General features: G+C 37.4%; 1 long non-coding RNA gene across 1 annotated transcript in view; it reads left to right on the forward strand.

Annotated features, from left to right (window-relative positions):
- Positions 1–8,992: 8,992 nt before the first annotated feature.
- Positions 8,993–25,094, forward strand: part of LOC123617993 (uncharacterized) — a 30,903-nt gene continuing 14,801 nt past the window's right edge. The window contains exon 1 of the long non-coding RNA XR_006726320.2: positions 8,993–24,821. This is a non-coding gene — a long non-coding RNA (uncharacterized LOC123617993). The remainder of the gene's footprint in view (positions 24,822–25,094) is intronic.

The following is a 25,094-nucleotide window of genomic DNA, read 5'->3' on the forward strand; positions in this document are numbered from 1 at the left end:
TGTAGACTCACCTCAAAAGTCATGACTGTAGAGATACTTATTTCAGAAGAAAAAAATACTTATTTTTGGAAACACACGTATGTGTTAGAAATCTCTGCAGTTAGAAATACGCAATTAGCTCTATATTTTAAAATTACCAGTATGAAATGCAGTTAGCTTTCAAATAATTCCCCAAATACATATACAAGGCAGAACAACCAAATGTGTCTATTTGTGCCCAAAACAGCAAAGGTTTTCTTCCCCCTCTGTCCAAACACTTAATCCTCCTAAAATGACTTCAATTTTTGTTATTATTTTTCCTAAATTAGCTGAAATAGCTTTTTTTAGAGTTTCTCAAAATTTTGTTACCAGATGACATATTCAGTTGGGCATCAAAATCTTTTTTAAAAATGCAATTATGTTTTAACAATGAAGAAAACAAAAAAATAACAATTCTTGCCTATTATCCTGTGAAGTAAATGCATTTGAGCTGTGAACAGTAAATACTGCAAACCATATCAGTAAACAAAGAATGCTGAAACCATCAAGTCATCAGCGGCTGTCCCCTGCCCCACCTCCATGAAGACAAGCCTGCAGCCCAGCCTCTGCAACCATTCACAATGGTGCACTCTGAGGGGACTCAGATTAAGAAAGGACAGGATACTGGCCCTAGATAGCTAGGTGCTTGTCAAAGGAATGAATTCAATGAGCCCAAATGTTTGCTTCCTCCCATACAAAGAAAAGCGCTAAATACTTTAACTTGAGATGTCTGGTTTTCTTCAGTTAACAAGTAATCTTTTAATGTTCCCACTACCTGGTCTTTGTTGTAAAGCTCCTATATATCCTAGCTCCTCTCCTATCTCTTCAGAGCAGTCCCTCAGAGAGATCTGAGAGGCTGTCATCCCGGGCGAAGGGGTTCGAGTCCTCAGAAATGTCCGCCAAATAAAACTTAACTCTCAACTTTTAGGCTGTGCGTTTATTTCAGTCAACAAGTCTTACACTATTTCTGTCATTCTTTAGCATTTAATATTTGCTGCCTGGTATTAAACTTTTTATGTGTACAGTTGTACTCCTCATCTAAATTAAAAATGTCTTGATATTAGAGATCATGCCCAATGTTTTGTTGTTTATTCCCAGATAGCACTTAATTAGCAATTTAACAAACATTAATTTATTGACAGATTTCCTTAGAAGCAATTGCAGAATGTATGCAAAGTTTCAGGGAAAGTGATTACTTGTCTTTTAATTTTTTCCCCCCAGAACTATTTTATACTAGCTATTCTTCAAGTTTTAGTGTATTTTTTCTGTCATAAAGAGAGATAATATGTTTGTTTATGCATTTAACAAATTCTTATTGAATACTAGGCTCTGTTCTTTGAGATGCGAATGAAGGTTAGACGTTCCCTACTTTATTATAGAGCTTACACTAACTAGTGGGAGGAAATAAACAGATTAGCAATTAGGAAAATAATGTCTAAGTCCAATGAATAAAAACAGGCTCATACCACAGAGACTGTGTGGCTACTTTAGAATCAGGCTGTCTGAGCAGGTGACAATCTGTGAAAATTTAGGAGTACATTGGATTTCAAAGTACAAAGAAGGCCAGTGTAGCTGAAGTGTAAAGGACCAGTGAAGGGGATGATTAAATAATGTCAAAGAGAAAGAAAAGAACCAGGCGATGGTGTGTTCTTTGTAAACCAGGGTAAAGGATTTGAATTTTCCTTTTAAGTAGAAGGGGACCCCACTGGAAAGTTTGTAAATATCTAATTTAAAAAGTTGTTAATTCTACGTTATGAAATGGAGAGGATTTGGACAGGGTGTAGTTGGGGTGGAATTAGGAAGCTAGATCAGGAGTTTTGATTTTTCCTGTTTAAATCTGAAATATTTGTTTGACATCCCTATAAAGATATCAGGTACAAAGTAGATGACTGGGGCTCCAGAGAGAAGTCAGTGTTGAAGATAGGGTTTTTAGAGCCATGGGGATTTAGATGGTATTTAAAGCCACTGGCTGTATGAGATGAACTAGAAATAGTAATTTATAAGAATATTGAGATGGTGATTTGAAACAGAGCCTTAAAGCACCCTAATACTTAGAGGTTCAATAGAGGAGAAGGGATCATAAAAAAGGCAGAGTCACCAGTGTGGGGAGAGGACAGAGGAAAGAATAAAGTAAGAGGTAAGAGGACAGAAGTGTCGACTGAACTAAATGTGCAGCCTAAAAATTAATAAGAGTTGTTTTATCTGGCGGGAGGAATTGAGCCGCGATGACAGCCTCTCAGATCACTCTGAGGGACTGCTTCGAAGAGGTAGGGGAGGAACTAGGATATATAGGAGCTTTACAACAAAGACCAGGTAGTTGGAACAATAAAAGATTACTTGTTAGCTAAAGAAAACCAGGCACGTCAAGTTAAAGAATTTAGTGCTTTTCTATGTATGGGAGGAAGCAAACATTTGGGCTCACTGAATTCATTCCTTTGACAAGCACCTAGGGCCAGTATCCTGTCCTTTCTTATTCTGAGTCCCCTCAGAGGGCACCATTGTGAATGGTTGCAGAGGCTGGGCTGCAGGCCTGTTCTCACCGGGTGGTGGCAGCAGCCGCTGATGACTTGATGGTTTCAGCATTCTTTGTTTACTGATATGGTTGCATTATTTTCATTCACAGAAGAGTAAAGTAAATATGGTAAGAGGACAGAAGCATAGGTACGATAAGATCAGAAAAGTGCACACTGGATTTGGTGTTATGTAAGACATGGGTAACTTTGATATAAATATCACTGGTGAGGGTGAGAAGGGATAAATTGGGATTTTGAGATTTGCAGATACTAACTACTATATGTAAAATAGATAAGTTTATATTGTATAGCACAGGGAACTATATTCAATATCTTGTAGTAACTTATGGTGAAAGAAAATATGAAAACGAATATATGTGTATTCCTATATGACTTAAGCATTGTGCTGTACACCAGAAATTGACACAACATTGTAAACTGATTATACTTCAATAAAATATATATATATGTGTATATAAAAACAACAACATAGGTGGAATGGTGGAGACAAAGGCTGGCTAGGGTGAGTTTACCTATGAAAACCATGAAAAGAATTATCAAATTATAACGTGTCTCATAATATATATAGTGCGTGGTAACAACAATAATAGAATGAAAACACCTACCACTTAATGGGTGTTGGCTTTATGTATGGCATTTGATAAGCACTTTTCATACATTATTTCACTAAATGCTTTTAACAACACTTTGAAATCTGTATTATTAGCTTCATTTTAGAGACAGGGAATTTGAGATTGAACATTTAAGTGACTTGCTAAGATCATGTTGCTTTATTGCAAGCAAAAGATTAGTAGCATCAGCCTTAACCTAAATAATTAAGCGGGCAAAATAATTATTATGTGTATTTATTTTCTATACATCTTTTCAGTCTGAAACGATGTTTAAGTGGTTGTCTCTATTTAATTTAACTTTGTCAGCAAAAAAAAAATACTAATAATAACTAATGTTGGCAGAAGTGTGAGGAAATAGACAGTTTTAAACACAGGTGAGACAGGAAGGAGGCAGGGCACAGTCATTCAAAGAACACTACAGCAATTAACAAATGGTGAAAGATTCAACCCCCAGTAGGCCTCGAGGCTCAAATGATGAGACATTTAACTTCTAGCAGAACTTAAGCTTCATTATACGCCCAATGTAATATATTAACATGCTGAATAACATGCCCACAGGCGCCATGGCAGTCTCAAGGCTAACCACAAAAGGTCAAAGAGTGGGAAATGGCCAACTTCCTGGGAATCCCAGCGCCTTCCCCAGGCTATTTGGACTGGTCTTTCCACTTAGCATATGAAGCCACCAAGTCCATAAAAACCAGCAACACGGTGCCTTGTGGCCGCCCCTCTCTCCCTCTTCGGAAACATCCCACATTCTGTCTATGGACTGTGTACCTACTTTTAATCTGAGCACCCAACCCCCACACCTCGTGGCCTTTCTCTTGCCTTTCAACGTATCTCTTTGAGTAAATCTACCTTCACTCAACTGTGGCTCGCTCTTGAATTCTTTCCTGCGCGAAGCCAAGGACCCACACCTGGCGGGGCACGTCCCAGGGGCTCGACCGCGACCTGGGACACGGCCCTCAAGCCCCACGTCCGTCTGCATCACGGGTAGGAGTCATAAACATTTGTTATGGGGGAATTTTCAGGAGAATCTCTAAAATGTCAGTTGTGTAAATTTTTTTCTTTTAATAGGATTGGAGAGAAACAATACTATAGACATTGTTTATAAGTGAAGTTTTCCAGTAGTTACCAAACTCTTCTCTAAGGTAGAGGTTCTCACTCAGGCTACACATGAGAAATTCCTGGGTAACTTTTAGAAAATATCCCCAACCAATCATATGAAAAATCTCTGGGAATGGGGCCTAGACATTGCTAATTAAAAAAATTGTTCCCCGTGGAACCTAATATATACCAGATGGAGATCCCTTCTATAAGTACTTAAGTGAAAACAAATAGTATCTTCACTTTTCCTAATAGGAAGAGAAAATAACAAATCTAAAGTCCATTCTTGAGTCTCTATCTTTCAGGAAAATCACCAACCTACCTTACTTAATGGAGAGAAAAGGATTTATCTCATAGCTAAGCTTGTTTAATGAGATTTTGCTTGAGCAGAAGCCTAAAGGGAATAAGGCTGGGGATGCTGGCTAGATTTCCTCAGCAGCATCAGTCTCCGTCCAGGAAAAATAATAATGGATCAGAGCACCTCTTCTCCTTTTTTCTTATTTGCCTTCTAATGTCTCTGGAGCTCAGGAAACTTCAGAGGAGTGGTCTCCTACCTTCATTCAGAAATCTGAAATCAGAGTGGTCATGTTCAAATTTAGGTACATTATGCTTAATTTGGGCTAAAGGACAGGTCGAAGACATTTGATTTAGCTTTGTTTTTCTATGACTTGAAATCTCCTTTTCATTGCTCTGTAAGAATCAAAGTACGATCCATCCAGGAGAGGGAGGATGATTGAATTATGGCAGACTCCAAAACAATATTTTTACAGCTTGTTTGTAGACAGTTTGGTGATATTGATTTTAAAAACGTTGGTATCTTTTATGCCAGCATTTCCATATACTGGAGTGTATGGTATATGGTTTCCAAATATAGCTGTCTATACTTTCTCCCTTCTGTGTACACATATAGACTCCAAGAAATGGGGGTTATTTTCTCTCTCCTTGAATGTGGGCTGGACTGTGACTTACTTAGACCAACAGAATGCAGTGGAAGTGACATTCTAGGATTTTCACCTTAAATCTTGAGAGATACTGCAGCTTCCATTTCCTGTTCTTGTATCTCAGCAGACATGATGTAAAGAAGTTCAGGCTAGATCATCCTTTCCTTTCAGAACTTACCTCCTAAAGAAGATAAATCAAGATAATTTCAGACTGTGATAAATGCTAAAGAGGAATTAAATGTATTGATGAGATAGAGTCAATGTATTGAAGATACTATCTTAGATCTATGCTGAAGGAAGGGTTCTCTAAGAAGATAACTTTTGAGTTGAGATCTGAAGAATGGGAAAGCTCCAGTCCAAAAAAAAAAAAAAAAAAAAGAAAACTGGAAGATTCCAGGCAGAAAAACTTCAAATGTAAATAGGAATGTCCTAAGAACTGAAGAAAGGATTATGTGGCTGGTGTGCAGTGACGTGTGGGAAGAGGAAGCCAAGATGTTATTTATTTAGCATCTTGCTAGCCATATTAAGAATTATTAATTTTATCCTAAAGTTGAAAAATGTTAGGCACACCATGGACTCATTTAAAATATATTTAAACATACGAATATGGTAAGTTGGAATATGTAACAATCCTTTATAGTAGTTATCTCTGAGGAGTGGTTTGAAGGGGGAATTTTTACTTTTAAAAGTAGATTTTATAGTGCTTTAATTTCGTATACATGTTTAACAGACTCTCACTTTTCTTCTAAAATCATTCTCTCCTACATTAGTAAGACTATGGTAATGGACATGTTTAGACTGTATAGCTCCTGTTCCCTTGTAGTTAACGTGTAGTCACATGGCTAAATATGTGAAATTTATAATTATATGAAATAATATGCGTCGTTCTTATCTTTTGCAATAGTAATTTGGCCCCTTCCATGCTTGCTTTCTTGTTTTGGCTACTTGCAGAGGCTGATGAGAATGATAAAGCCTTAAGATGGAAAGAAACTTTGTCTTGAATGATTGCATGAAGGGGAGCCACACTGATACATGAGAGAAAAAAAAACCCTCTGGTGTTTTAAGCTCCTGAAATTTTGGAATCTCTTACCATAGCTTAGTCTAACTTAACTAAATATAGTGAAGTACATGTATTGCTCTCATAATGGAATTAATTTAATATAATAATTTCAATTGTACTTCAGGTTAAGCCTTAAGTCCTTACGAAGCTTTGTTGTAAATAGGTCAAGGAATTACTTGGAGCACTAGAACAGGAGAATGTTTGAGAATTTTGGTGAAACGGTATTTAATAATTCCAGTGACTGATCTTATAGTCTGTGGCATATACTTAGATTCTCAATGATCTTCCTCTATTGCATCATGTGTCAAGAAGCTTCCACTTGTCTGTATCAAGGACTAGGAAGTACCATTGGATTATACATTTTCAAATCACAACTTACACAGTATATTACCAAAATGTGACAAAATATAATTTTTCACATTGTCAATTTTCTGAGACTATTATTAGATTATTAAATTTAAAGTCTCTTGCTATTAAAATTAAGTAGCTTGTGTTCTAATGACCAGGCATGTCAAATTGCCTTAGTATGAACCTTGTACCATCTATTTACATCTTATTAGCATCTGTCCTTGTATGCACAGAGCTTGAGAACATAATTATAAGTCTGCATGTCTATTTAGAAAACAAATCTAGAGGTCAAACAAGGACAATTCTAGAGGTCATGCAAAACTCTTATTCTCTCTTTAATTTATATTATTTCTGCTGAACCCATTCAAAATGAGAAAATCTTTTCTAACATCTCTCACATTGTTTTTTGGTGAAGTGCAGTAACTGGTGTTGTATAATAAAAAAATTATTCCCTGGCCCCAACCTCATGTTCCTGACATGATATCAAATCTAGCTCTGCTAAAATAGTCAAACATTTAAGGAAAATTTACTGTGCTGTTACTTCTAATACTGAAAAATTTGATTTAAAAAACAATAAAAAATCATCCTCTACCTCTCTAATGGAACATAAACAACACTAGAAATGTATAATCTGAATATGCTATAATAACCTAGAAAAATTCTGTGTTAAGTTAAAATTAATAGAATAAAAATTGTATCTGTGATGCTGTGACTAAAATTATATAACTAAATAATTTTGTAAGGGTGTAGCTAAAGAAAAAGAAACAGAGTTTAAAGATTTGATTTATTGGAGTTGCAAAATTGTGGTTGGTATTTTTCCTCTTTTATTTATATTTTATTAATGGTGCTATAATATTGTTTACGTATCAGGGAATTAACTCATTTGAAGTCATTCTTTAGTCATAATTAATTGCTGAGTACCTACCTTAACCTAGATTCTATCTTGAGCTCTGGGAATACACAGTTGAGAAGACAAACTCACTGCCTATTATAGAACTTAAATTCTATTGAGGGAGAGATACAATAAATAAATAAGTAGATGATATAATTTGCTGTGTCTCTTGGGTTCTCTAGAAAGTAGACACTGAAATGGACGTAGGAGTGAAAAGGTTTACTGGGGACTAACATTAGTGAAAAGAAAAGGGGGGAAGCAGGATTGGGCAGAGGTCAACTATGCTGCTGCCCTTGACAGTATTCCCACCAGTCCAGTACGGCACTCCAGAGCAAAGAGTTCTCATTAGAAATGGCTGGGTCCTTGTATCTGTTACGGAAAAGACAGGCCAGTCAAGAAACAAGCACCACTCGGAGGGTTGGAGTACTCAGATGTATTACGCTGGCGGGCTCAGAGGGGCTTCTGCTCCGAAGCTCTGAGCACCTCCAAGACGTGCACATGAGGTTTTATAGGGTAAAGTACAAGCTTGGGGTATTCGGCCAATAGGCATGGAACAGCTTTAGCAGCATTATCATCACAAAGGTGGAGGCAGGGAGGCAGCAAACCAACATTCCAAAGCCAGATATGTATCTTTGAAAACCCAGCTGGCTAGAAAAAAAACATAAACAGCAAACCAACACTAATTAACTTAGATTTACAAGTTAGTCCAGCAGAACTCAGATCAGTATTCCAATACTTAGACTTGTTAGCCCAGCCCAGCCTCTCCTTCACATTCCTAGACCTGTGAGTTATCTTGTTAGACCAGCCCAGCTTTTCCTTCACATTGACACATTGGCTGAGGTCACCCAGAGAAGAGTGTCACCTGCACTCAAAACTGAGGCAGGCTCTGAAGGAGTTAGTAGTGGGGTTGTTAGTTAACCCCCCTCCTCACTTCTGGGCAACAAATCTTTCTCAGAGGAAGGTCTGAAAGGAGTATCTCTTTGTTCACATTTTTGTAGATAAAAACAGAATAAGAAGAAATAGTGGGAGGTTTATTTTAAATAGCATAGTGAGGAAGGCCATTGATAAGATAATAATTGAGAAGAGATTTGGAAGTTAGTTTCAATCCTTTTGATGATCTGGGGTAAGGATATTCCAGGATAGGGTTCAGCAGTGAGAAGATCCTAACATGGCAACAAGTCTGTGTGGCTGAAGACATGGAAGCAACCTAAATGTCCGTTGACAGATGTTTGGACAAAGAAGTTGTACTCAGCCATGAAAAAAAATAAAATAATGCCATTTGCAGCAACATGGATGGATCTAGAGATTATCATACTAAGTGAAATAAGTCAGACAGAGAAAGACAAATATCATAGGGCATCGCTTACATGTGGAATCTAAAAAAATCATGAAACAGAAACAGACTCACATAGAAAATAAACTTATGGTTACGAAGGGGAAAGCGGCAGGGGTTGGGGGAGAGGGAGGGGAAATTGGGAGTTTGGGATTAGCAGATACAAACTACTATATACAAAATAGATAAGCAACAAGGTCCTACTATATAGCACAGGGAATTATATTCAATAGCTATAATAACCTATAATGAAAAAGAATATATATATACACACACATATATATATGACTGAAGCACTATTATACACCAGAAACTAACACATAACTAGCCATACTTTAATTTAAAAAGCGTCAGTTGATTGTAGATGTTAACCATATCTACAAAATACCTTTACAGAAATACCTAGATTAGTGTTTGATTAAATAACTGAGGACTAGAGTTCAGCCAAATTGACAAAACTGACCACTACACTCTTTGAACCTGTATATTGAACAAGACAAAAACAGATTGCTTTTCCTAGATTTTCTCGGATAATCCTGGGGTCAATTTGGTCAAATCTAAGATGCTATTGATTGTAAGACACACCGTTATTTTTGTACCACTAATGAAGGGAAAAAAAAAAAAAACTGTCAGCAGTTAAGCTAACATGTTACTGGTTGTAAGACATATCCTTATTTCAGTGATGTTAAAATAATAAAACTATGTGTATGTTAGAATTGATTAAAAAATTATAAATTAAAATTAAAAAATTTAAAAAGTGTATTTTAGATTCCTAGTTGACATGTAAAGAGTTTAAGATTATCATGAAGCTCAGAGAAGCTGAGTGGAGATTAAATTTGGGAGTCATAAGAGTATAGGTGAAATTTATAACAATGAGAATGACTAACATCACCTTTGGAAGTGAGTGCATATAGAGAAGTATGCCTTTGATTGAGTCCCAAGGTACTCCACAATTCAAAGGTAGACATAAAGAGGAACAGGTAGTAAAGGAGACAGAAGACGCGCAGTCAGACTGTGCAAGGAAGAACACCAGGACATGTGGTGTCCTGGGAAGCCAGAGCTGTTTGTTTTTTTTCAAAGGGAAGATGCTCAACTGTGTCAAATGCTGCTGAGAGGTCAAGTAAGATGAAAACTGGGTGTTGACTTTTGGAAATGGTAAAATGGAAATCAATGGGTGACCTTGACAGGAGCAGTTTCATTACATTCACAGCAGGGAGGAAAGCCTTCTTTGAAAGCAAGGTTAAGAAAAAGGGAATTGGAACTTGAGAAAAAAGAAGCAATGCAAAGGGGTGTGTGTGTGTGTGTGTGTTTACATTTTATCCCTAGAAGACATTATTTTTTAAAAGGCACAATATATTGTATTCTTTGGACTATATATTTTTTTCTCTCACTAAATGAGAGATCTGAAATACAGTTGAGTCAGTTGATGAAGCTAGTCAAGTTCTACTGCTAAAGTTTTTGACTATAGGTAGTGCTAAACTCTTTATAAATACTGTTTGGTAAAAAGAGTTGGATGAATTTTGCTAATGAAAAAGTTACTACCCTAGATGCCAAGAGCTAAATATATCAATATAAATTACATAAATATTTTGTTTGGAGCAGCATCTAATATACATTTCTACATCTATAATTAACCAAGTAAAGGAAAAATTAACTGGTAGTTAAGTTATAGTAATTGTTACAGGCTCACACATGCCATTATTATTAGATTGTTTCCACATACATGACAACATTTAATACTGAAAATGATCCTGTGAAAAATGAAAAATTGAGGCTGCGTTTCAGGTAACTTGCTCAAAATCAAAATAGCTACTTTCAGATATGGAATTTGATTGCAAGTCTGACATTAGGCTCTTGCTTACTCTGCTGTGTAATGCTACTTCTTCGTTTAAAATTACCAAACAGCTTAAAAGAGGCAATCATTTTTGCCTGGTGTGACACTAAGTTGTTATGAGACAGGAGGGAAGGGTACAGGGCACAACCACTCAAAGAATGACAGCAATTTAACACCAAAATGGTAGAAGATTCACCTCCAGGTTGGCCTTAAGGATTAAGAGGTTTGACTTCTAGTAGACCTTGAGCTTCATTATATGCTCATTGTAACAGCGTGGTGATCAAATAACATGCCCGCAGGCACCATGACAGCCCCACGGCTAACCACAAAAGGCCAAAGAATGGGCGGTGGCCCAATTCCTGGGAATCACAGCTTCTTCCCCAGGGCAGATGGATTGAACCCACCTGTAGGCGTGTGAAGCTACTGAGACCATAAAAAGTGACACCACCACGCCTAGTGGCCCTTTGCGCTCTCTCTCCCCTTTGGAGATGGCCCACACTGTGTCTATGGAGTGTGTACCTAATTTTACTTTAACCTGAGCACCCAATTCCTACACCTCTTTCCTTGCCTTTCTTTTGCCTTACACTCTATGCAGTGTGTATCTCTCTAAATAAATGTACCTTTACTCAACGGTGGCTCGCACATGAATTCTTTCCTGTGCAAAGCCAAGGGCCCACACCTGGCAGGGCACGCCCCAGGGGCTCAACCGAGACCTGGGACTTGGCCCTTCTCATGACCCACATCCGTTTTCCTGCATCATCTCAACCAAGATGCCAGAATACTCAACTTCCAGTAGACCTTGAGCCTCATGGCACACCCACAGGCTGTCCATAAAAGATCAAAAAGTTTCCAGGAAATCCTTGCTCCTTCCCCAAAGTAGTTGGAATAATCCTCTCACTCACTAGCAAATGAAATTACCAAGCCCATAAAAACTAACACTCTGCACCTTGTGTTCCTCTGTCTCTTGCCTTCTGAGATGGCCTATACTCTGTCTATGGGGTGTGTATCTTTTTAAATAAACTTGCTTTCACTTTACTATGCCTGCTCTTGAATTCTTCCCTGAACAAGGCAAGAACCTATTCTCCGATAACGCCAATCAAAACTTTAAAGGACTTCAGAATGAATTACAACCCAGTAAAGATCTAAGAATTACACATGTAAGTTAAGGCCAAATATTCTATTTTTCTAGATAGTGGTTAGTTAAATAATTTTAAATAATTAAATAATAGGAGAGTTGACCTAATTAGTGTTACGGAAACGACAGGCCAGTCAAGAAACAAGCACCACTCGGAGGGTTGGAGTACTCAGATGTATTACGCTGGCGGGCTCAGAGGGGCTTCTACTCCGAAGCTCTGAGCACCTCCAAGACGTGCACATGAGGTTTTATAGGGTAAAGTACAAGCTTGGGGTATTCGGCCAATAGGCATGGAACAGCTTTAGCAGCATTATCATCACAAAGGTGGAGGCAGGGAGGCAGCAAACCAACATTCCAAAGCCAGATATGTATCTTTGAAAACCCAGCTGGCTAGAAAAAAAACATAAACAGCAAACCAACACTAATTAACTTAGATTTACAAGTTAGTCCAGCAGAACTCAGATCAGTATTCCAATACTTAGACTTGTTAGCCCAGCCCAGCCTCTCCTTCACATTCCTAGACTTATGAGTTATCTTGTTAGACCAGCCCAGTTTTTCCTTCACATTAGTAGAAATGAATTTTATATGAAAATATTTTTATATGTTCTGTATATATTCTTAGCATAGAAACATACTTAATTTTTACAGAATTTCAGTTGTATAGCTGTTAGCAACTTTAACATCAATACACATACATATACACAATTAGGAAATTTTGCAAAATTCTTGATCTTGAGGAGAATAGGCAAGGAAGAACAAATTTTAAATTGGCACTTGAAATGTTGACAGTGGTATAATAAATAGGCATATTTGGTACTGATAGGTAACATAAAGATTAAGACATTTGTTTATGACTTTATGTAAAATAGTAATCAGATGCTATAGTATAGCACCAATTATGAATATAATGTTAAACTGATTATGCATTCTAGACCTATGGCAACTATTACCTAGGTTACCACATAAATGTATTATCTTGAACTGAATTTATTAAATGAAAAGTTTTCTTTTGGATTCCCGCTATTGCAATGTGAAAAATGAGAACAGGATTTAAAGTGATTCAGAATTGCATAAAACAGATTTTGAATTACATTTTTCATGATTAGAAAAGATAAAATAATTACAAAATTTGTTTCAATTAAATATCCCAGACAACATATGGTGATGATTTACACTGTATTACTCATTTTCCCCTAAAGAATTTGAATATGCTCTATATTGCTGTTAGGGAATTCTGAGAATACTTTGTATGAATTAGCTATTGTTAGACATTTTTTATATTATACCTACTTTATTCAATGAGAAAGAAAAAGACACTGACAACTAAAAAAATCCAAGTTAGATACATCTTTAACTCCCATTTATCTTTCTTTTGTTATTTTATCATGATGTGGCCTTGATATTGAGGCAGATTCCATTCTCTACCCCTTAGACCCCTCAACTTTTCAACTAGTTCTATTTCCAAGTTAGGTATAGTCATGTGGCTAAATTTTCTCTAACACATGCGAATGGAAGTGATGTGTGCCACTTCTGGACCTGGTCCACGGTAGGTCCCACCACAGTCTCTTATGCATGTTAGTCAGATGCAATTTTATTGTAACAGTGACCCAAATTTAATCATACGATAAAGATGAGGCACTAAGGAATGGTGGAGGAACATGAAGGAAGGAACCTGGGTTTCTGAATGAACATGTGGAGCAAAGCAGCTTTCTGACCTGGACTGCGCTTTCAGTCTATCAGTTGAGAGAACAATACATTTTTGTCTTTTTAATACTACTCAATTATTGTTAATTACTTTTATTTTAGCAGCCCAGCCTAAATAACAGTGAGGGAAGGAATAGGTCCAGAAGTTTTCTCAAGTTCATGGGTTCAAGTTAGTCTGTTTATCCATGGGTCATATCCTACCCCATAATGACATCAGTCTTGGTGATACAATCTTTTTCACACTCCTCCCCAGTTCTTTCATCATCCTTTCATGGATCTAATTCTAATAAATGCTTGCTGTATTTATTTGCACTTTTTCTTATTTTAATGCTATTGCCATAGCTAGGAGTAGGGTTGGTATCTATTGCCAGGACAACCAGGAGCGGCTTCTGTACATCACAATTTTGCAAGAGACGTTTAGCTCAACTTGACTGATTTTCATGTTTGTTTTTGGCTAGCCTTACTCTTGCAAGTAGAAGAATCCAAAGTATTCCATGGTCTACACATTTTCTTTCTTTGTTTTTGTTTTTTTTTAATCTCTGATGATTTACACAGATTCCGATGAAGATATGAAATTAATGACTTTATGCCTTTTTAATATATACAATTTATATTTTCCTATATATATTTGTAATATATATTGCATTTACATTTTTGTATACCATATATTTAATATGTTTTTCTATACAATGTTTATTATTTTTTGTATTTTCCCCATTCAATATATTTCTGTTCTTAAGTTATTTTCTGGCCAACACTCCCTGATTTTATGGAGGAATAAGATAAGAAATAGAAGGAATAGTTAGCTTAGATGATTTCATGAAGCTGCCAGTTCTCAAACTTGGTTCCTCTGACTCCAAGTTCTTTTTTTTTTCCCATAAATGGTAATGGAGTGACGTGCTAGAATGTACAGTGGAAATACTGGAAATAGTAGAGTCAACAGCTTGAGGGAAGAAGGGTTAGAAGATTAGCAAAGAAAAGCAAGGGATAAAGAGATTTGCAGACTTGTGGAGAAGCTGAGCTTGTTTTAGGTGACTTAGGATTGCATGATTGAGAGGCTTCATGGGAAGTAATTGTTCTTAGATATGCCAGTAGTGGAGGAGCGTTCTTGTTGTCAGAACTGGTTGACCATTCCCAATTCCTGCATGGACTAACTTTCTACTTCCAGAGTAGACATAAAGGTCTCTGCTGGGGAGTGTCTTAAGGTATGTGCTGTGGGTAGCTGCAAGCCCTGCTCTAGCACAGCCTCTCCTGACACTAACAAGAATCTCTTTACCGGATCTCGCTAATTTGCAAAATGAAAGCACTAACAGAAGGATCTTTTCCTGGTGACTGGCCATGGTCTGGCTCTCATTTACAGCTTAGTTACAGACTTATTTATGGCTTTATCATCTTTCCATTCATCTTTAACTGATCTCCTTATGTCCTCACTTTGTGGATTTTATCACACACTAATTAAAATGCATGAAACAATAAATGTATGCTTTTATATACAGTGATATATAAGGCAGTATCAGTGAGGATAGGAAGAAAGATTTTTATGAGAAGCTTAAAAAAAATCAACAGTTAAAAAAAATCTAAGAGAAGATTTAAGCTATTTTTAAATGTCCAAAAAGTAACTTTGTGGTCTTTTTCAGCATCTCATCTATATCTTTGTGTACAAATGTTATGAGCTGGCCACCGAAATTTGTTGGGATTGTTCCACCACCAGTAATGGCTAACATTAGTTTACTAGGCTGCCATAACAAAATCTCACAGGCTGGTGACTTAAACAATAGAAATTTATTTTCTCAAGCTCTGGAGGCTAGAAGTCCAAGATCAAAGTGTCAGTAGGTTTGATTTCTTCTGAGACCTCTCTCCTTGCCTTGCAGATGGCCACGTTCTGGCTATGTCCTCATCTAGTTATTTTTTTCTTGGCACACACAGCCCTGATGTTTCTCTGAATGTCCAAATTTCCTCTTCTTATAAGGGCTCCATTCAGATGGGATTAGGGTTCACCCTCATGGCCTCATTTTAATTTAACTAACTCTTCAATGGCCAAATCTCCAATTCAGTTGCATTCTGAGGTACTTGAACCATAGCTAACAATTAATAAATGCTGATGATATGTCTGCACTGTTTTAAACTCTTTTCATGTACTGACTTGTTTAATCTTTGAAACAAATCTATGAGCTAGATGCTATGAAAAAAACCTTCTTTTCATAGTATCTAGCTCACACTATGCGAAAACGGAGGCACAGAGAGGTGAAACAAATTTCTCAAGATCACAAAGGTAATAAGTGGCAGAACAGGGAACGCATGGAAGTCGCCTGGTCTCAGAGCTGCTCTCAGCTGCCATGCTGTTTAGTGTTTGTACAAATTTAAGGGTGAACACACTAGGAATGGATGCTCAGTTCAGAAGATGACTTCATGTTCTGGCCCCACTACTCTATGCCTTTCAGAAAGCTTTCTGTGCTCTTTAGGTCTTCCATAGTCTTCTTTTTGTGAAGAATAATGGACAGGATGATATAAAGCTCTTCTGTAAATAAGGACTACATAAATGTCAACTTTATAGTAATTTAATCAGTAGGAGTGTGTCACTTGTATTTATGGGCAGCCTGGTTACTGAGCAGAGGAAATTGTGTTGATTTTCAGAGAAAACAGATCCATCATAATGTGAATAAAAGAAGATCATATAATGTGTGGCAGTAAACCTTTTACTTCATGTAGTAAATCCAACATGGTACCCAAAGATCTCAACCTTAGTTCATGTGTACCTTCTAATTTCACAATTAAGCAAAAAATTTATTCCAAAACATTCAGAGGTGAGAAAGAAAAAAGTAGCCCCTGACATTGGGAAACTGTTGTGACACAGCTCTAAGTTTCAGAATTACTTGGTGCTGGCCTGGTACTTACAGCTGGTGATTCTCCCATTGGACAGAAAGAATCAAACACCAACTCATCAAACCCCCAGATCAGACAAGGCCACTCTGAGACCGCAACAGAGTGTGACAAAACAAGGCCACCTCATGACTTTTTAAGCACATATAAAAACAAGATCTCTGTGTTATTTACAAAACAGCAAGCATCCCCCTCTCCTGGGTGACATAAGGGACCGCTACTTTATTACCAATTACAGCAGGAGCCTTTCTTTGATGGGATGTCCATATAGATGGGCTTTACTGAGATACCCAACCACAGAATTGTCCCTGCTTTCTGACAGCATCTAGGGTGAACCTCTACTTTCTTAGACTCTCCTCGAAAGCACCCAGCCAAAGCCCAATCCTCTTATAGGCTCTTTCTACCACCCTCTTCCTGAGATGGCCCACATTTCCCCATGCTTCTTCCCCCTTTGCTTCATGAGTGAATAATAAACCCAACTTATTCAATTATAGATGTTTCCGGCGGTCTTTAGCTGAAGGGCAATGATAAAGGCAGTGCAATTGCCCAACCAGATTTTGGGGAAACAATTTCATTTATACTACTACTTTCCCAAGTGAGAAAGACTTAAAAAGATCTTTTTTAGTCCATACAGCTTTGGGGTATTTGGGGGAGACTATTTCAGTAGGAGAGAAAAAACTTCCATTTGGACACCTCCGTTTTGCTTCTGCCGTGACAGACCTACATATTTTTAAGTGCATCCTTACACTTTGCTTGACTAAGAATGTGAGGTTCTGAATATCATGAATTCCATCTTGTTACAATGACTGTCACACATGGTTTAGCCCCAAACTCTGGTTCTATATATTCTTATATTCTTCCCACCCACAATGGAAAAAGAAAAGAGTTATACTGGTGTGTGCTGCCTGCCCAATTTAGCTGCTAACTGTCCACCCACTGTTCTTTCCTTTTTGCCTTACGCCTATGCTGCAGTTTGAGTGATCAAATTAAAAGACAGGTCTAATTAACTGTAAGAACTTTGTAAGATTCTAACTAGAAAATCTGCTGCTTCTGGCTCACTTTTTTTTCCCCTCACAGAGAAACTGCTTTGTACTTACAGCTTATTACTGTTTGATAATTTGTACAGTATTTGCCTACATACACATATACACATTCAACTGATTCAACTGATTTTATTCTAACACTTCAATCCACATGCCTATATTCTGTGGCACGATATGGTTGCATAGCAACCTTTGCAAGTTGTGAACAAAAAAACACCTTGTTATTGGGTTCTAGGAGAGAGATTTTCAAGTACCATCGAGCCAGGAGTTCCATAAATAAGAATTTTTTTCTTATACTTTGGTGGAAGTATATTTTAAAAGGGAGGATTGGCATCTGTGATAAATCAGAGAGAAACAGAACCTTCAGACACCAACACAAGGCTGATAAACCAACTGGCTTGATGGATTCTAAGATATTTTCCTTTGTTAAACATGAGTTAATGTTGGACTTGAGTTTCAAATGGTTTGAGTATAGATGTTTATTTTTAACATGATTAGACTAATTCACTCATATACTGAAGCAACCATCCTTCTACCTATGATGCCAGGTGCTGGCAGTAAAGATGTATCAGACACAAACACTATACAAATAAATTTCATAGATTCTGGTTTACCCCTTGGATCTGGCTGAAGGTAAAGAGGTCAGAAGGCTCAGTGCCTGAGGACTCTCCTCTTTCATTACAAGGATTGTTTATTCTTTCAGAATAAAATCTGTAAATCTGTGGTCTTGCTGTGGGAAGTCTGACTTAAAGGAATCCAGTTTGAAAATATGTGCTTTTTTTCTTATTATTCAAACAAGTTGCTATTTGTAGTGTTGACAACCTAATTTTATATTCACTGTCTGCCTGAATGTCCCTAATTAAAACACACTTACACAGGGGTAACTCGGTTTCTGACCACAGCACACCAGGGAGAACTTTCTGGTGCTGTGGTCTTCACCTGGCTGCATGGTGCTCTACCTGTTTGAGTCATCCTCTTGCATTCTATTCCTCTAATGTTTCTGAAGCACTTGTTTTCTGTGTGAGTTGCTTATTATTGTCCATCTAAGGAGCTTCAGTTTGCTAAAACGTAGTGGTCACAATAACTATTTTCATTCATTCTGAATTTAGACCCTGTCCATTAAAATTGTATTTCAGAAAATCGTTTTGGTGTTAATGGACTGTTACTGATGTTCTGAGACTGCACTGTTGATGAGAGCTATGTTTCACATTTCACACTCAGAAAGAGTCAAGCGCAGGACTTTTTTTGACTCTGGGTCTAATGTCTGTAATAAACTTGTGATGGTTAATTTTATGTGTCAGCATGACTGGGCCACAGGATGCCCAGGCAGCTGGTTAAACATTATTTCTGGGTGTGTCTGTGAGGATGCTTCTGGAAGAAATCAGCACTTGAATTAGTGAACTGAGTCAAGTGGATGGCCTTTTCCAGTGTGGGTGGACGTCCTCCAATCCACTGGGGGCTCGATTTGAATAAAAAAAGGCACAGGAAGGTTGAATTCAGTCTTTCTCTGCCTCACTTGAGCTGGAACACTGATTTCTGCCCTTCATGCTCCTGGCTCTCAGGTCTTACATAATCAGCTCTCCAGCTCTCCAGCCACTGAGCTGCACCGCCGGCCTCTTGGCTCTCCAGCTTGTGGAACTTCTCAGCCTCCTTTAGTTCTGTTTCTCTGGAGAACCCTGACTAATGAAAAACTCTAGGATCAAGACCATATAAAATCAATTATCTAATGGAGGGAAAGTATAAGTAATATTAAATGAGCTCCTACTATGTGTCAGTGTCTATTCACACACTGTTTTCACTAAATGCTTGTAGTGCTAAGGTGGGTGTTATTGTATGACTGTTAACTGATGAGATAAGTACATTTCAAAGACACTGAGAAAACTGACCTATGTCACATAGCTAAGAGTAGGAGAGGTGGTATTCAAGCCTGTCTGCCTGACTTCCAAAACTCATTCCTACCACCCCATTCTGAGGTCCAGAGAGCTAACATTTATTGATTACCTACTTTCTGTCAGACACTGGCTGGAAGAGTCATATGTATTTTATGAATAATAGATTGTATAAGGTGCTCTGGATGCAGCAGAAAATTCTAAGGCATGGCTTGTGAACTCAAAGACCTTGTAGTATATTTAAGATTAAATAGGCAACACTAAAGTGCCTGCGAAGTGGAGAGCACTGCTGTAGGAGCTGAACTGCTTTCAACTCTATGTTTTCTATGACCTTTTGAATCTTGAATGACTGTGGTAGAAATGGGTGGATCCCAGCTCTGTCATGTATTAGATGTGTGATTCTGGGCAAATTACCTACCTCTTTGCACCTAAGTTTCTCCATTTGTAAAATGTACATAATCGTAATGCTCAGTTCATGAGTCTGTTGTGACAATAAAAATGAGAACTTAGAGTGCTTTGAAGTTATGTTACTAGGTACACACAAGTTATTGTATAACTATAACATCTTCCTGGTGAACCTTTCCTTTTATCATACCATTACTCTTTATGTCTAATAACACTTTCACATATTTTTTCTTTTGTCTGTAAATTGTTTTGTCTTATGCTAGTTTTCTTTTGATTAGAATTTGCTACTAGTAGTATTTGATAGTATTTGTTATCTTTTTTTTTTCTCCTATCCTTTTACCCGCAATTGTTTGGGGTCCATATGTCTTAGGGATTTAAAAATTACATTTATGCTTATGTAATTATTATCAATTTTTATCTATCTTGACCATTTTATTTAATGATGTTTTTCCTGTGCTTGTATTTTCCTTCTTATGTGTTCTATTGGATTGACAGAATTTGTCTTTTAATCTCTTTATTCATTTGGAAATTATGTATTTCCATTGAAATGAGATTATCTATTTCTTTTGTTACCCTTAATATTTAAACAAATATATTTAAGCAAATTTTAAAAAATTAGAATTGCTGCTCCCTTTCCAACCAATATAACTGACTTGGAATGCTTTCTCTTTCTTAACTCTTATCATGTTTTCCATGTCATTGTGATCAAATGTTGTTAGTTCCACCTTTAGATTTTCTATTCCACCTACAGATTTTATATCCCCTAAATTAATCATTATTCTTCTATATAGTCATTGCTTTCTTGGTAATTTTCTCAACACTGCCTAACAATTCACTAATCATGTTTTCAGCTTCATTTAATTTTCTGTTTTTACTCTTGATTAAATTTTTAATTTCTAAAACTTCTATTTGGTTCTTTTTCAAATCTGCCTGGATTTTTCTGATTGTATTTGCTATTTTTATTTAGGTTTTTCATTCCCTTCTATATATACTAAATCACTTAAATACACTTAGTATTTTATATAAGATTGTTCTGAAGTCTTGAAGGTCTTACCTGCTGTTTATAGTATCTGCTGATTCTTGCTCTCAGTGGATGATTTCTTTACATTCTTTCTAACTTTGGACTGCTTATCCTCTGCAGGCTGTCTTTTATTGCCTGGGTTTAGGGTGTATCCTTTAAGAATGACTTTTTCATTTAATGCTATCAAGAGTCTTAAAGATTTATTAGCCACTGGCCAACATTTTATATTAATTTCAAGCTTTCGAGATTTGGATTCAGCATCCTGTGGGAATTCAAACACCAAACTTGACTGAGGTCAGGACTATGGTTACAAATTCTTAGCAGAGATTTCTTTTCCTCTCGCTCACAGAACCAGACTAGAAGAACAGATGTGCTACCTTTTCACTTCCCTCTGGTGGGTGCATTTTTATAGCCTACCGTGTTGTGTGAAGGTGTCCCCTTTGAGGATCCTAGTTTTACAGGGGAGGGTCAAGAGTTCAAGGCAGGTAATCCATCAGGCCCTTGGTTAGAGCAACAGTACACTTCACCTATGCATCCCACCAACTTGGTATTTATGGTATTTACAGTTCTGGATTTTAGTTCACTCTTAACTTTTGAATTACTCTTTACTTTTTTCAAATTTCCTTGAAATGTTGATGCTTTCTTCTGACCTACCATGTATTTAAAAATGTTTCTTATATTTATCCAATGTGCTTATGGATTTTGCAGTTTGAGGGCTTATAGATTTTCCAGTTTACCATATTGCAAGAAATGCACCTACACTCATGGAAAGTAGAAAGTGGATTCTAAAAGCAGTAGAGTTTGTTATGGCAGTGATAAGGAAAGTTCTGAGTTCTTATAGCACATTTTCCACATTGTATCCATGCCATTCTTTCTAAATCACAAATCTTACTATGCCATTGCCTAAAAACCCTTTAGTGACTTCCCACTGCTCTTGGTAAAAATTCTAATTCTCTTAGCATGTCTTTCACTGAATTTCATTATTTGCTCCCTCCTTGCCCATCCAGTTCTCTCTTTCCATGCAGTGTTTTCACGCAGCTAGAATTAATTTCCTTAACCTTTTCAAGTTTGTCATTTTGTTTTCACCTCCACCCTTTTTACCCCACTGATCCCTCCCCTTCCCCTCCCCTGAGAAAAACACAGATTTTTTCTCATCTCTCTCCTTCATCCCAACTCCCAACTGATGATTGTCTAATTTTTCAGGATTGAGTTTAAGCATCACTTCCTCCAAGGAGTTTGTCTTGACTCTCCCTCCCCAGAACATGTATTTCCATTACATGTTCTTATAGCATCCTATACTTCTTATTTCCTCTATCATGTCACTAAAATAGCATTTATTTATACTTGATAGTTTATTGGTCATTCTTGCTAGTCTCTAAATTCCATGAAAGTAGACACCCAAATTATTTCCTCATTACTGATTCTCTATATTCTAGCATGATATATTGTAGGCAATTAGTAAATATCTGTTGAATATTCAAATTATAACTGCTATGGCTATTATCATTTACAGTGGCTATTATTTATGTGCCTAGTACAGGGTAGAAATTATAGGCATTATGCTGTTACAGGGAAGCTTTAATTTGGGGTTACTTATGAGAGCCTTTCACAAATAGAAAATGGCTATGTCCTATAATTTTAATTATCTACTTTGTGAGGCTGTGTATTCAGGTCTATCATACTGAGTACAGAAAATTTTGACTATGGTGACTACTTTTAAATGGGTCAAATCAAATGGGTCATTTTGTGGAAAGAATCCTTGATGATGATACTGGTACAAAGGCGATTAAATTCACTCATACGTTCCCCTATGGTTGTGCCATGTATGTTGGCATGAAGAGTAGGAAGAGCCTTGAAATTTTTCAGGGTAGTCTTTCTTTCAGGCATGGACATCACACTTAGTACTTACTGAAATACCAGATGGCAAATATGAGTGAGGAAAAATCCAGACAGATATTGTGGGATGTGTTAATGGCTCCAGGTAAGGCTATGGCATCACTAGAATAGGTGTCCATGGGCCTTCATGGAAAGGACTTATGGACAGAGATGCACATACTGAAGAATTCCAATAACGGAATATGTTTATGGGTGCAAAGAGGAAGTAGTGTGAATATCAGCAAATCAGCTGGACAGCTAGATCAGTTTGTATTGTTGCTACATGAGGAAAGGTGAGGTTCAAGGTAGACTGAATGAGGGTGAATTCCTTGTTCAGAAATAGGGCAGAGACTATTTTTAGGGATTAGTACTTCCAGCACAATCTGACATTCTTGCTTTCAAGTTCGCTATCTGGCTTAGATATCTAGGTTTTAGGTTAGATTTCTAGGTTTATCAATAATCTTGGAGTTGAGATACACAAAGACCAGCAATTGTCATCTTTGTCACCACTTCACTACACAATTTATGAAGTTTTAAGCTGTGGCAATAGGTTGCATTTTTTATACTGTGACATATCTCTGCCCTCTTGGTAAAGACATCCCATCTTAAATGTGGTTCTTGAGGTTTTATTATCCACATGGAGCAGATAGTTGTGTTCTGTGGGACTGAGCTCCTTTAAGAATCACATGCAGAGGAACAGGAGCCAAAATTTAGAGTTCCTCTGGGCCTCCACAGCATCCATGGTCATTTAGGTCCATCAATCTCAATCACAAGCAGCTGAGAAAGTTTTCAAAGTGAAATTTAAATTACAGACACTGGAGAATATATTATGCTATCAGGAATCACTGAAATGATGAATTCTTATTCAGAGGATGTGTGAAAAGGACTGGGTGATGTCAAAGATGAGAAATAAGAACCAATAATAAAAACCAGAGATTTTGGGAATCATTGAATGCTCTCATAGGTAAGTGAATTACTATAATGCTAATTTTTTTCAGATGTATTTGGACTCCCTTAAGGAACTAGATATGACACTCAACACTAGTCAATTAAGTACATCTTGCTCAGATCTTATATGCAAATGATGCTGACCTAGACAAATGGACCTAGATTAACAGGCAGAAATGAATTTTTGAGTTGAGAGCATGTGAGTATATTTAGTTGACTAAGTTGTCATTCAGAGAGCAGATTATTCCTTGGCCTAGAAGCCTCTGTGTGTGTGTGTGTGTGTGTGTGGTGAGTGGGGACAACAACCCTCGACAAATTGTGGGTACATTTCATAGGCCAAAGGTCATCACTGGATATACAAGTGTTCCAATGTATTTTTATAAGGTGTATTATTTTGATTGCATATAATGAACCCCACTTATATCAATTTATGGAAAAAAAAAAACATTGGAAGGATTCTGGGAAAGTTTTTAGAGTCCAAGGTGGAGCTAAACATCAGCTTCAGGAAGGCAGGAATAGGACAATTCTGGGGTCCATAGATACTGATTCAGGGTCTTGAATATCAAGAGGATGGTTTTGTTTCTTGCCTTTTCCTCTGTATTTTGTCATGCAAATGAACTCTTTGTCCAGGAGCAGGGGAGGGTTGTACATGACTCCTAGCAGCTTTTAGTGCTTCTTGCAACTTAGTTATTAGATAGTAAAAATCCTTTGTCCCACATTCTGCTCCAGTTACTAAAACACCCAGGGAAGGGCTTGGACTGGTCAGAGGTGGGTCCTGTGCCTGGCCCAAAGGGATGTGGGTTGGGTCTCATTGGAAACATATATTTCTTTTGTCTTGAATTTACTTTTACTCTATGACCTTCCCCTTCCCTTTAGCTCAAGATGCTAAACATGATTTATCCATCATTGGGTGACTGGGGCGAGGAGTGAGTTGTTCTGGAATAGAGGAAAAAGGATGAATTTTTACTGTTATACTTAGACAAAAAGCTACGATCCAGACATCAGACCACATATGTGGGAGAACTCTTGCTAACTTAATTTTTATCAGTTTTTATAGTTGCAGTTCCGAGGGATAGAAGAGTTGGAGAAGAAAGAAACTCCCAAGAATGAATGAAAGACCCGCACGCTTTGCCTCCTGTTCTGGGCGTAGTTCCAAGCTGAGTGGTACAAGATCAACACCCCACACTAGGTCTGGAGATGTGAAATAAAAGGGGACTTTCTACCGGGTTACCTGGGTGGCAGAATGGTACGTCCCTCTGATGACCATGGTGTGGGAAAATAGAACTGGAACAATTGTATCATGTGCCTGGGCAAAAGAGTGTGCGGTAGACTCATTCAATTGATGTAATTAAGCCTTTTTACAAGGGAGGCTCTCCAGAAGCAGACGCTAAGATGGAGTTTGGGTGCAAGATGTTTATTAGGGGTGTAACATCTTTAAAAGGAAGAGGGAGAAAAGCAGGATAGGATAGAAGAAGTCCAACCATGATACAGCCTTGACCAACCTCATGGGAAGCTTTGG

Source organism: Camelus bactrianus, chromosome 12, assembly GCF_048773025.1.
Source record: "Camelus bactrianus isolate YW-2024 breed Bactrian camel chromosome 12, ASM4877302v1, whole genome shotgun sequence".
Classification (NCBI taxonomy): domain Eukaryota; kingdom Metazoa; phylum Chordata; class Mammalia; order Artiodactyla; family Camelidae; genus Camelus; species Camelus bactrianus.